This window comes from Akebia trifoliata, chromosome 5 (genome assembly GCF_017979445.1).
Source record: "Akebia trifoliata isolate Shusen 1 chromosome 5, ASM1797944v1, whole genome shotgun sequence".
NCBI classification, from domain to species: Eukaryota; Viridiplantae; Streptophyta; class Magnoliopsida; order Ranunculales; family Lardizabalaceae; genus Akebia; species Akebia trifoliata.
In genome coordinates, this window is record NC_141379.1 from 18,543,406 (window position 1) to 18,556,717 (window position 13,312).

Here is a 13,312-nt window from a genome sequence, read left to right on the forward strand (position 1 = left end):
TTGACTTCTTGTGGTGAGTTTAAATCCAAATCTAATGTGTCTTCAAATTCCCACTTAAGGTTGAGTCGAGGTTTCATTAGTGTCGAAGGCAACCTTGATCTTAGGTTAAGACTCTAGGTTCATCGAAGTATTTCAAATTTTCTCGAGTATAAGATTAGGACTCAAAGTCATCATTACAATCATCATCAGTTTCCTTATGCATTCAAGTGGTCAATCCTTACATAGGTGAACCTGATCGAATAGTTCGAATTTAGAAAATCCAAAAAAAAATGAGGTTAGGAATCTGCTTCGCATCTTTGTCATACTAACTTCTTAGATTTGTGAATTCATTTCCAAATTAGACTTAAGATTCCTATTCTTTAAACTTAGGTACTTCTATGGGTCTAAAAGTAATCGTTATTTCAAATCCTACTCGAATCCGTAAGTTTAAGTTACACTTTAATCTAAAATGAGGTGAAAAGCTTTTCACTTCAATCCACATAATAAGCCTCCACTCTTTCTTCCCTAGAACTTCAATTTTTTTTCAAAACATAGTTCTATCAATCCTCATTTCTTTTAGGTTTGTTAGAACCTCTTATGATAGACCCCACTCATGGGTTACTTCATTATTCTTCATTGTCAACGTTCGTGCAATGCTATCTATCTATTTTAGGTTTGTTAGAACCTCTCATGATCGACCTCACATATGGGTCACCCCAATCGTCTTTCACCGATAAGGATCGTACACACAACCAATTCTTATCTATTAAAAGTTTGTTAGAACCTTAGGTCTCAATCCTATAAAAAAAATTTATGGATTTAAATCTCATACAGTAGAGATACCTATTTCAAGGTTCAAGTGCAAAACGATCCTATACAATAAACCTATTTTAAGACCTTTCGAGATTCAAATCTCATACATTCAAATACTCACTTCCAAGGTTCAAAGGCAAGGTAACCGTATACAATGTAACAAAATATTTTTCAAAATTTTCAAAATTTTATGATTTTCGAAATAGAAAATAAAAAAAAGGTGGAAATCCGGCCCTACACCCCCAAACTTAAACATAATATTGTCCTCAATATTTTAGCATGCATATGCAAATGCAAACTGAAATTGACAAAAGGAAATGAAGCGGGTTTGATAGTATCTAAAAATGATCTTACATTCTTGTGATATCAATACAGTGTCCCTTGAAATGAGACAACACACTACTCACCATTGTCGTAGGGACTATTGTATCTGTCATATTAATTGTGATCATGCTGTATGATGCTTGGAGCAACATGAAAGATACTATCCTCATAATCTGGGTACATGTTTCCTAGGCTATGTTGGATATACATACACCAGTATTTTCAACCAACACCGTTTAAACTAACACAAGACGAAATAACTACGAAAAAGAAAAAGATTTCTAAAAATACTACCAAAATAAATTGTTCTTGAAAGAAAATAGGGTAGTACAATACACAAAAAAAATACTAACAAAGTAAATCCTATTACAATACTTAATAAAACTCCTAATGAAACATCTAATGTTTATGTGCTTTGCCTCTAGTATTGGATATCTCAAACTCTCGTACCCTCTCATGATGTTTAGCCACATCGAGTCGTTGCTCTAGCACCTTCTACCATTTATAACGCTTACCCATCCCCTTTAAGTGTAGGAAAACTAGTGAGCGCCCTTTCTTTGGGCTTAACACAGTCATTGATAAGAGTTTCTAAGATAAGACTGGACATGCAAAAAGTAGGATCTTTAATTTGGATCGCATGCATAATTTACATGTATTTTGTAAAAAGTAAAGTATTATTTTGCGTCCCTGTAAATATACCATTTTTGCACTTGCCTGATCAATCAATTCGTCAACTCGATTGCAACGGTTCCAAATGATGGATGAATATTCTAAAAATTTTATTTATTACTAATTGTGTTTCCAAAGCTTGAATGAGATATTTCATACGAATAAACTCTAGAAACCACATTAAGTTATGAAAATATGACCCAAAATATAGAAATCATCATTTTGAAATAAAAAGAATCTTTACGAGAAAAATCATTAAAAAATGATCAAATTACCAAAGTACCCCTAATGACAGAACATTCCTAAGGACTACATTACACTTAGGAAAACACTTTCAAATAGATAAAAGAAACAAAATAAAACTAAATAAATTATTTAGCCAATTTTTACAAAATTATCAAAATACCCTTCATAGGGTTCATGATCAGCTCACGCCACAAGTGACACAAACCAATACATTTGTAGACACCCCAATTTGACTGGGCCCCTACTCGAAAGGGCCAAAAAAAAATCAGATTTTCTAAGTAATTTGCCAACTGGCCTAAAAGCCCAATTTGCCAATACATGGCATTTTGATCAATCAAAGTTCCCTAAGATACCCTAAAGGTCTAATGGGTCTACCAAATAAGCTTGGCATATCCTCACTTTCCCCACTTTTCATCGCTCCACCTACGAAATCGAATTACCCCAAGCATGCTCAAAGCTCACAAACCCTCAACTCACAAAAAATTCATTTCTCACCCTATCCAACCTAACCTAGACTTAATCCCACATCACCTAAACCCTAAAACACACCCACGCTCAAAAACTTATTCCAAAATAATCCTTACCAATTCCCAATAACCTAACCTTCAAAAAACCCATGCCCAATACACTAAAGCCCATCAGCCATTATCTATATCCAATCTACAACCACACCCATAACCCTAACCCACAAACCATTATCCACATCAACCAATCACCCTTTTGATCATCAAATGGGATACATGTCATCACACCAACTCACCTTTCTTATCCAACAACCTACCCCCATCACTTTTCTATAACAAACCATCTACCCACATCACCTGTGGCGCCCCGCCAAACGCTAATACAAAACCCCATGTAAAAACTCGAGGTACTAGGTGGCACTTTGAAATTTTGGCATGGTGAAAGTGCCCTCGATCCGCGGGGTGCGCGGATCCGCTTTTGACTCTTGAGGTTTGGGAGTCGCCACCTAGTTATTGTGCTCTAGGAACCAAACTGACTCTAACATGGATAAAAAAAACTAATCTACCACAAAAAATCTGAATTCGGGGATCATGTTACGGGGTTGGAAGGTGTTAGGCACCAACCCCGCCCGGCCAAAGCCGGTCTCTACTAACTTCTCAAATATATCACATTGCTAAAAACTTAGATAAAAATAAAAAAATTACATACCTTTCCGATAGCAAGGATTTTGTTCCCTCAGATCTGACAAAAAAGAGCTCCTTGTACTGTACTCCCTTGCTTCGTTCTGTCTCCGGATTTGACTTCGGATCTCCTAGATCAAGGTACCTCCTTGTTTTTGGATCTGAACTCTTCAAGTTTGTTGTGAATTTGGGGGTGTTTTTGGAGGGATTTTAGGTGTTTTCTAGACTAAAATTGAAGGAGGGATGTTAGGTAAGGAGTTGGAGCTCCAAAACTAGGGTTTATGGGAGGCTATGGGGGCTTCTAGACCTACTTCTCTTAGGGTTTTTTTTTATATATGAAAATAGGGTGTGACCACCTCTATTTATAGAATTTTTTTAAGGTTGATTTGGATAGAGTTAGTGTTTAATTAGAGATCTTTTAATTAGAGTTGTGTTTTAGTTAAAATTATTTTAGGCAGAATTGTGTTTTAATTAGAATTATTTTAGGTAGAATTGTTTTTAAGTTAGAAATCTATTAGATAGAGTTATTATTTAATTAGAATTCTATTATGACTTTTGGTCTTATCTGATTGACTTTTAATGTTTTGACTTTAGTCTTAATTGATTGACTTTTAATATTTTTACTTCAGTCTTGCTTAATTGACTTTAATTTTGACTTTAGTCTCACTTGATTGACTTTAATACTTTGACTACAGTCTTTCTTGATTGACTTTAAATTTTTGGAGAATCCCCTTCCATTATTTCTTTAATTCTTTGGACCCCCAAATGGAGGGGTCCTTAAAGAAATATCCCACGAACCCTCAACAATTTTGCCTGAGAGTCCGATTAATCGATTTTTTAGGTTCAAAATTTTAAATTAATTTCATTAATGTTTCACTTTAATTATTTAATGTTTTATTTATTAATTTTGAATTTTTTAATTATAAAAATTGTGAAATTATCGTTTTGCCCTCGGAGAGGACTTTTCACGTTTTAAGTCGATTTTTAATGTTCTAGGATGTTTTAAAATCGATTTTTCGTAAGGAATTCAATGGAAATATTATTTTGTGTCATTTATGAAGTTTTTTGTGTGAAATGATTGTGAACTTTATGAGGGGTATTTTCGTAATTTTGTGAAATTCTTTTAAAATTGGTGAAATGATTTATTTGGTTTCGATTTGTTATTTTATGTGTTCGAGAGAGTTTTTCTAAGCATAATGTAGGCTCTAGGATTGTTTTGAGGTTAGGGGTATTTTGGTAATTTGATAATCTTTTAGTGATTTTTATCGTGAAGTTTCTTTTTGGTATGCAAGATGATGATTTCTATGTTTCTGGGGTCGTATTTTCCTAGTGTAGCGTGGTTTCTAAGGTTTTGTCAATTCGAGATACCTCATCCGGATTTCTGAAACACATCTAGTAACAAAATAAAGCAACGGAATACACATCCATCATTGGGAATCATTGCAATCGGATTGACGAGTTGATTAATCAGGCGAGTGCAAAAATGGGGTGTCTACAGATGCCCTTCTTTGGCAGAGGGTTGAAGCAAGCTAGATAGCAAATCTATTTTGGTAGATAGTGCAATATCTGAATGCCAAAGCTAGTGACAGTTCATTTTGCAGCCTGATTTAGCAATTCGTCGAGGTGTTCGGATCCTTGAGGGTAAAGCTCTCCCCGAATTAAAAGATTGTCAGGTCCTTGAGCGAGAGCTCTCACTGACAGTGTCAGATCCTTGAATTTTAGAGAATTCTCCCTGACTAAAAAGTGCAAGTGTGTGCACTGTGTGAAATTGAGTAAAATCTGAGTAAAACAAAACTCGAGAAAATTTGAATGATATTTGAGACAAATCTGAGCAAAAGTTGGGAGAAAGTTAAATGTCCTACTCTACCTACTCTAGGTGAAAGAGTAATGAATTTATATTTTTTTGAGAGTTTTATTCTACCTACTCAGAGTGAAAGAGTAATGTACTAAATTTTTTTTGGGAAGTTCTACTCTACCTACCCGGAGTGAAAGAGTAATGAACTATTTTTGTTTTCTGTTTTCTTTTTTTGGAAGTTCTACTCTACCTACTCGGAGTGAAAGAGTAATGAACTAAGCTTTTTAGAAGTCCTACTCTACCTGCCAAGGTGAAAGAGTAATGAACTAATTTTTTAAGAGTCCTACTCTACCTGCCTAGGGTGAAAGAGTAATGAACTAATTTTTTTTTTTGGAAAGTTCTACCTACTCGGAGTGAAAGAGTAATGAACTAAAATTTTTTTCGGGAAGTTCTACACTACCTACCCGGAGTGAAAGAGTAATGAACTAGCTTTTTAAAAGTCCTACTCTACCTGCCCAGGGTGAAAGAGTAATGAACTAATTTTTTTGGGAAGTTCTACTCTACCTACTCCGAGTGAAAGAGTAACGAACTAATTTTTTAGGAGTCCTTGATGATATTATCGTTGTTCTTCTCACCGGAGTTAATAATAATCTTACGTTTACCTTACTTGTGGGGCAAGTAGGGATCGAACCCAAGAGAAAGGAGGAATAGAGTTAAGCTAAGAAGATAAAATTCAAATTAACTAAAAGGAATTAAAACTGTTTTTCTTTGTATTTTTGAACTTATAAGAAAATGTAAAATTACTAGAAAAGAAACTAAAGTAAGTAAATTAAAAGCAAGTAAACTTATGAAATTAAAACACCATTAGAGGTGGATCTACCTAGAACATGTTGATGAGCAATTCTTAGTTTCAAGCATTTTTATAACTCAATCGTAAGGGCTTGGTGTTAGCTCCTTAGATCGAAAAGTTTTGCAAATGAAATGAAATAAGGGAACATAAACAAAGTAGAATTCTTTGAAAACTTCCTACTACCAATTATCTAGTTTAAGCATACTTTATCTTGATCTAATCTAAGCATAAAGTATCTATATTAAGAATAAAAGGTGCAAGAAACTTAAAGAGAATTCATAAGCATTTTAAATAAAAGAAAGGCATGAAATTAAAAATAACACAAGAACTTGCTCTAGGCTTTTCCACTCTCCAATGGAGGGGAACTTAGCCTAATGTCATTGCAAGAGAGGGAAGATAAGAGATGAAAGAACTTTTCTTCATTTCATGGAGAAAATTACAACTTCTTCTTCTTCTACTTCTTACAAGACTAATTAGCCAAAAGGAAATAACTAGAAAATGAAAATACAAAAAATAAGAGAATAGGCAAAGAGCCTTAGATTAAAGGAGTCTTGGATAAGAGAACCAAGATGGGACCCTTTCTCTAGAAATGAAGGCTCTATTTATAGAGAAAAATGTGTGTAGAAAAGAGTCTAAAAGTAGCCTCCACTTTTCTTTGCACAAAAAGACAAAAGAGGAGAATATGAGTTAAGGATTAGGGCATTCCAAAGGATTAGGGCATTCCAAAGTGTTAGGGCATTCCAAAGTGGGCCCAAATGCTTTTGCCTTGAGATTTTGATTCCAAATTGTTGATTTTCTGCACAAGAAACACACGTAATTAGATTTATCTAGTAAATGAATTTATTTATATATAATTAAGCCTAATTAACATGCAACGTGGTGGTTTGAGGCTTATCATGATTATTATCTTAATATAGAGAAATAGGTACAAAAATCAAGATAAATATTCGGAAAATGTGCGTATAATTGAGTGTTTGGAGACACTCATCACACCCCCAAACTTACCTTTTTCTAGTCCCTAGAAAATAAAACTGCCACTTTCGCAGGCACCTCGACTGCATTTAGCGAATGCAGCAAGCCCTTGAACCGCTAGGTTACCCCTAGTGGACGAGTTTGACTCGTGAGGGTTTGCAGAAAATATACCCACAAAATTTGAAAATAACTTTGAAGTAAAAATAGTCAAAATCAAAACTTATATTGAAAAGCACAAGTCTTTTTTTTTTTTTTGTCAATCAATTAGAAGTACTGCTTGGTATAGAGTCCCAACCCTTATTTCTCTACGACAAAACTTAGACTTAAATTGACCTTTGAGCGATAGTGATTCTAACTCAGAAATTTAAGAGATTCGATTTCCCAAAATGAGTTTCAACCTTCTAACTACTCAAGAATAACTGGAGTAACTTAGGGTTTAATTCTAAACTTAGCATCCTGTCTGTGGTAGTGAGAAGTGTGGATATTCACTTTAATACCTCTAAGGGGCTTTATCTGTGATATTCCAATATACTCACATTTTTACACTTGATGGCTTTCACCCTACTAAAACTTTACATAAACTTTTGGATCTTTGACATTTTTTTTTATTTTTTTTATTTTTATTACTTCTTCACTATTTTTCTAAGAAAAGTAGGCAGCCCTTTTCAAGGTACCCAGTCTAATTCAATGGTTGCTGTACAAGGTGTATACAATCCAGTTCTGTTTTTCTTCTAATCAACCAACCAATTGAACAAGGAAGTCAAAGTTCATCAAACCTAGTTTTTCCTTAAACTCTAGGTAGAAAGAAGGTAACAAGCTCTTTTAATACAATCTAGACTCTTGGTAACCTTATTAGAAGTGACTATAAACCAAAAGATAACTTTGCTCTAATTTTTGCCTAAGAGAAACATAAATGGGGACTCCAGATCATAGCTTCCAATGAAGACTGATTAAATATTTTCACTAAGTGCTTAAAAGATACAAGCTAAGACTTTGAGAAAAATACAACAAAGTTGCCAACCAAATATTTTTCAATTTTTTTTTGTATAAAGAAGAAAATAATAAGTGGAAATCCAACCCATACACCCCCAAACTTAAACATTATATTGTCCTCAATATTTCAACATATACATGCAAAGGTAAAATTGAAATTGACAAAATGAAATGAAGTGGGTTAGATAGCACCTGAGAAAGACCTTATAGTCCTGTTGATATTTAACACAATGTCCCTTGAAGTGCATGGTTGCCTCCCAGAAGCGCTAAGTTTAACGTCTTTAGCTAGACGAAAACATAGTTAATTTTGATAGACGGGATCATCGAGAAAAAAACTTCCTCCTGCGGAACATACTCGAGAAACGGTTTGAGACGTTGGCCATTCACTTTGAAAGTGGATCCGTCCTTAGGATTAAGGACTTCAACAGCACCATGGGGGTAAATGTTTGGATAATATATGGGCCAGTCCATCGAGACTTAAGTTTTCCAGGAAAAAGGTGGAGTCTATTATCATACAACAAAACTTTTTGATTAGGAATGAAATTCCTCCTAAGAATGTGCCTATCGTGAAAGAATTTGGTACGCTCTTTGTACCTTTTGGCACAATCATACGAGTCATTTCTAATCTCTTCTAACTCGTCTAGTTGTAACTTTCGCTTCTCACCGGCTTTATCAAAATCAAAGTTGAGGCGTTTGATCGCCCAATATGCACGATGTTCTAGTTCTACAGGGAGATGGCAGGCCTTGCCAAAAACTAACCAGTAGGGAGACATCCCTATGGGTGTCTTGAATGCAGTCCTATAGGCCCAGAGTGAATCACTCAATCTCAAAGACCAATCTTTCCTTGAAGGATTGACTGTTTTTTCTAAGATAGTCTTTATTTCCCTGTTAGAAATCTCCACTTGTCCACTTGTTTGTGGGTGGTAAGGTGTGGCAACCTTATGCGTTATGAGGTATTTCTTCATCAACGCAGCAAATATCTTGTTGCAAAAATGCGAGCCACCATCACTTATGATAGCTCGTGGAGTACCAAATCTTGAAAAAATCGTCTCCTTGATGAATTTTATCACAACTTTGTGATCGTTAGTTCTACATGCCACAGCTTCGACCCATTTTGACACATAGTCAACGGCAAGTAGGATGTATTGGTAACCCTGGGAGATAGGAAAGGGTCCCATGAAGTCTATACCCCACACGTCAAAAATTTCGATGATCAAGATAGGATTTTGAGGCATTTCATTTCTCTTAGAGATTTTTCCTAATCTCTGACATCTATCACAAGATTTGCTAAACTCGTGGGCATCACGAAAAATACTAGGCCAGAAAAAACCGCATTGTAAGATTTTCATGGCGGTCTTCTTACCACTGAAGTGCCCTCCGCAGGCATGATTATGGCAAAACTCTAGGATACTGACTTGCTCATAGGTTGAAATACAACGTCTAATGATTTGATCGGGACAATACTTAAATAAGTATGGTTCATCCCAGAAATACCATTTTATTTTTGACAGAAGACGAAGTTTCTCTTGACTAGTCATTTTGACTGGGAATTGACCTGTAACTAGGTAGTTGACAATGTCCGCATACCATGGAGCATTGGCTTGAGAGATTTGCATAAGTTGCTCATCGGAAAGGATTCAGAGATGGGTAAGGATTCCTCGGATGGCTTGCTAACTATCCTAGACAAGTGATCAGCGACGACATTTTCTGCCCCTTTTTTGTCTCTGATCTCGAGATCAAACTCTTGTAGAAGTAGAATCCAACGGATTAATCTTGCTTTAGCATCTTTCTTTGATAGAAGGTACTTCAATGCTGCGTGGTCTGTGTAGATCACAACTTTAGATCCTATAAGGTAGGGGCGAAATTTTTCAACGGCATAGACCACTGCTAGCATTTCCTTCTCCGTTGTAGAGTAGTTAAGCTGAGCATCGTTAAGGGTTTTACTAGCATATTGGATAACATGAGGTTGTTTTTCAATTCGCTGACCCAAAACAGCGCCTATTGCATAATCTGAAGCGTCGCACATAACTTCGAATGGAATGCTCCAGTTTGGAGGTTGAATAATGGGTGCCGAGGTTAACTCGGACTTGAGCTTGTTGAACGCAGAGAGACATGACTCTGAAAAGTCGAAAGGAACATCCTTTCCCAATAGCTCACATAAAGGCTTCGAGATTTTCCAAAATCTTTAATGAATCTACGATAAAAACCCGCATGGCCTAGGAATGACCTAATTTCTTTGACCGTTCTAGGAGGTGGTAATTTTTCAATTAGACCTACCTTTGCCTTATCTACCTCAATCCCTTTAGCAGAAACAATGTGCCCTAGCACAATCCCCGATGTTACCATGAAATGGCATTTTTCCCAATTGAGGACTAGATTGACCTCTTTGCAACGTTGAAGGACCAAAGTCAAGTGATGGAGACATTCCTCAAAACTTGGTCCGAAAATTGAAAAATCGTCCATGAACACTTCGAGATATCTTTCTAGCATGTCAGAAAATATACTCATCATGCACCGTTGAAAAGTAGCGGGTGCATTGCATAATCCAAAAGGCATGCGACGATACGCGAAAGTTCCAAAGGGACAGGTGAACGTTGTTTTCTCTTGATCGATTGGAGCAACAGGTATCTGGTTGTACCCGGAATAACCATCTAAGAAGCAATAATAAGAATGTCCTGCTAGACGCTCTAACATTTGATCAATGAAAGGTAAGGGAAAATGATCCTTAGGAGTCATCGAGTTGAGTTTCCTATAATCGATACACACTCTCCATCCATTTTGGACTCGAGTGGGGATTAATTCGTCGTCTTGGTTCACTACCACAGTGATACCAGATTTCTTAGGAACTACTTGTATAGGACTCACCCAATGACTGTCAGAGATAGGATAGATAATACCCGCATCTAGCAATTTCATCACTTCCATCCGAACCACGTCTTTCATGACAGGATTTAGTCGTCTCTGAGGTTCTAAGGAAGGTTTAGCAAAATCCTCTAAACGAATGTGGTGCATCACCACAGATGGACTAATTCCCTTGATGTCAGCTATGCTCCAACCAATAGCTTCTTGATGTTCCCTTAATACTCCTAACAACTTTCCCTCTTGGACTTCATTGAGGTGAAGGAAATGATCACAGGCAAGGTTTGATTCTTGCCAAGAAATGCATATCTCAAGGTCTCTGGAAGAACTTGAGTTCCAATTTTGGAGGCTCGACATGAGAAGGAACAAGATTGGATGTGCGCACAGGAAGACTTTCATCTTTTGTGCCACCGCACAGAATCTAAGAGTGGAACGGATTCAAGCAAAGCATTGACTTCGCTTATAGACTCTTCTACGTCCAAGTCAAGGCCAAAGTGAGCCAAACATTTCGTTAGGGGATCAGAGTACCCTAATTCTTGATACGTTTGATTGACTAGCGTATCTATCATGTTCACTTCCTCCATACCATCATCTACATCAATTCCTTGGAAATTGTGGAAGACGTTCAGTTTCACTTTCATATCCCCAAATGCTAAAGTCATAATTCCGTTTCTACAACGAATGACTGCGTCAGACGTGGCTAAGAATGGACGTCCTAAGATGATAGGAATATGACTGTTCGAATTGATGACTGGCTCTGTGTCTAAGACAACAAAGTCAACAGGAAAATAGAAATCTTTGACTTTAACTATCACGTCCTCAACTATACCCTTTGGAATTTTTATGGACCTATCGGCTAGACTCAACGTGATATCTGTGGGTTTCAAAACCCCAAACCTAATTGTTTATAAACCGAATAGGTAAAAGGTTCACACTGGCCCCTAAGTCTAAGAGACATTTTTCGACCACTTGATTTCCAATATGAATAGAAATTGTCGGACATCCAGGATCCTTAAATTTTGGTGCAATCGTTTGTTGGATGAGTGACGAAGCTTGGGCTGCCATAATAGCTTCCCGAGGAAATGGTGTTTTCCTTTTAGCTGTGGTCAAATCCTTTAAGAATTTCGCATAAGAAGGTATCTGCTTAATGGCATCTAGGAATGGGATATTGATATGCACATTTTGGAAGACTTCTAAGACACCCTCAAACTGCTTACCTTTTTTAGAATCTCTAAGGCGATGGGGAAATGGAGCTTTTGGAATTGGCAAAATGATAGGAGGATTTTCCAAATCTTTCTTCTTCTCTGTTGGAGACTCTATGGCTTCTTTTTGAACTTTGTCCTTTTCTAAGACCTTTTCTCCCGTATTCAATAGGTTGGACCTTGTTGTCCACCTTCTTTCCCGAACGCAAGGTGTGGATAGCCTGGACTGAGTCTTGTGGAGCTCCAGAATGGCTTCCTACTTCGTATTGACCTTTTGATCCGTTTGGAATCAAAGGTTGACCTCTAGGGTTAGGGATAGTCTGACTAGGAAATTGACCTTTCTCTCTCCCACTCAAGGAAAGAGCTAACTGCCCCAACTGAACTTCCATCTTAGCTATGGATTGCGCAGTGACCTGGTTAATCTGAGTTTGATTTTGATGGGTTTGCTGTTGAGTTTGGATGAACTGCTGTTGCTGCCTCATCAACTCGGCAATCATAGATTCTAAAACGACTGTTGTTGGGCAGGCTGCTGGTAATTGGTCATGGGATCTGGTATGATGGCTCTGCAATCGGTAGATTGTTGGGGTTGATAAGGGACTTGAGGAACAATGGCTTGGTTTGTGGAAGAACCAGATTGCCTAGGAAAACTCCTATTGTAACCTGACGGACCACTAGATTGAATAGGTTCGTTCTGTCTGTATGAGAAATTAGGATGAAACCTATTATCTGGGTGATACGTTTGGCTAAAAGAGTTTGGAGTTGGCTTCTTAAAAGCACTATAGCCATTAATCGCATTTGCTTGTTCAGCTTTGATTTGAGGCAAGGTGGGACAACATTCGACCAAATGGTCATTGCCGTCGCATATGACACACAAAGAACTCGGTTCGACAGTCACTTGCGAAATTGTACGAGGGTCTAGGTGAGGTTTGGATGCTGAGATGGTAAAGGCATCTAACTTCTTCGTGAGATTATTCATCCCACTCACTAGACTACACATGACATTTTTGAGATCAGGGTCTGCCTTCATCTCATACATGCCTGTCTTCCTAACCGGATCGTCTCTATCAAATTCTTCTTGGTTAGTACTCCAGTTTTGAGCACTCTCAGCTAACTCTACGAGGAAATCGTACGCTTGGTTGGGAGTCTGGTTCATGAACTGACCCTTATGCATTGACTCGACTAAGGTACGTTGATTCATTGTTAATCCTCTATAAAAACTTTGCACCAACTGTGCTTTGTCAATGCCATGGTGTGGGCACTTGACCAATAAATCATTGAATCTTTCCCAAGTTTGGGAAAATTCATCATCAGGACGGGCTCTAAAATTTCTAATAGAGTCCTTCATTTTCTCAGTTTTGGCCACGGGGTAGAATTTGGCCATAAATTTTTTTGATAGAACATCCCAGGTAGATATGGAATTGGGTGTTAGGGAGTTCAACCACGCAGCTGCATGGTCTTCCAAGGA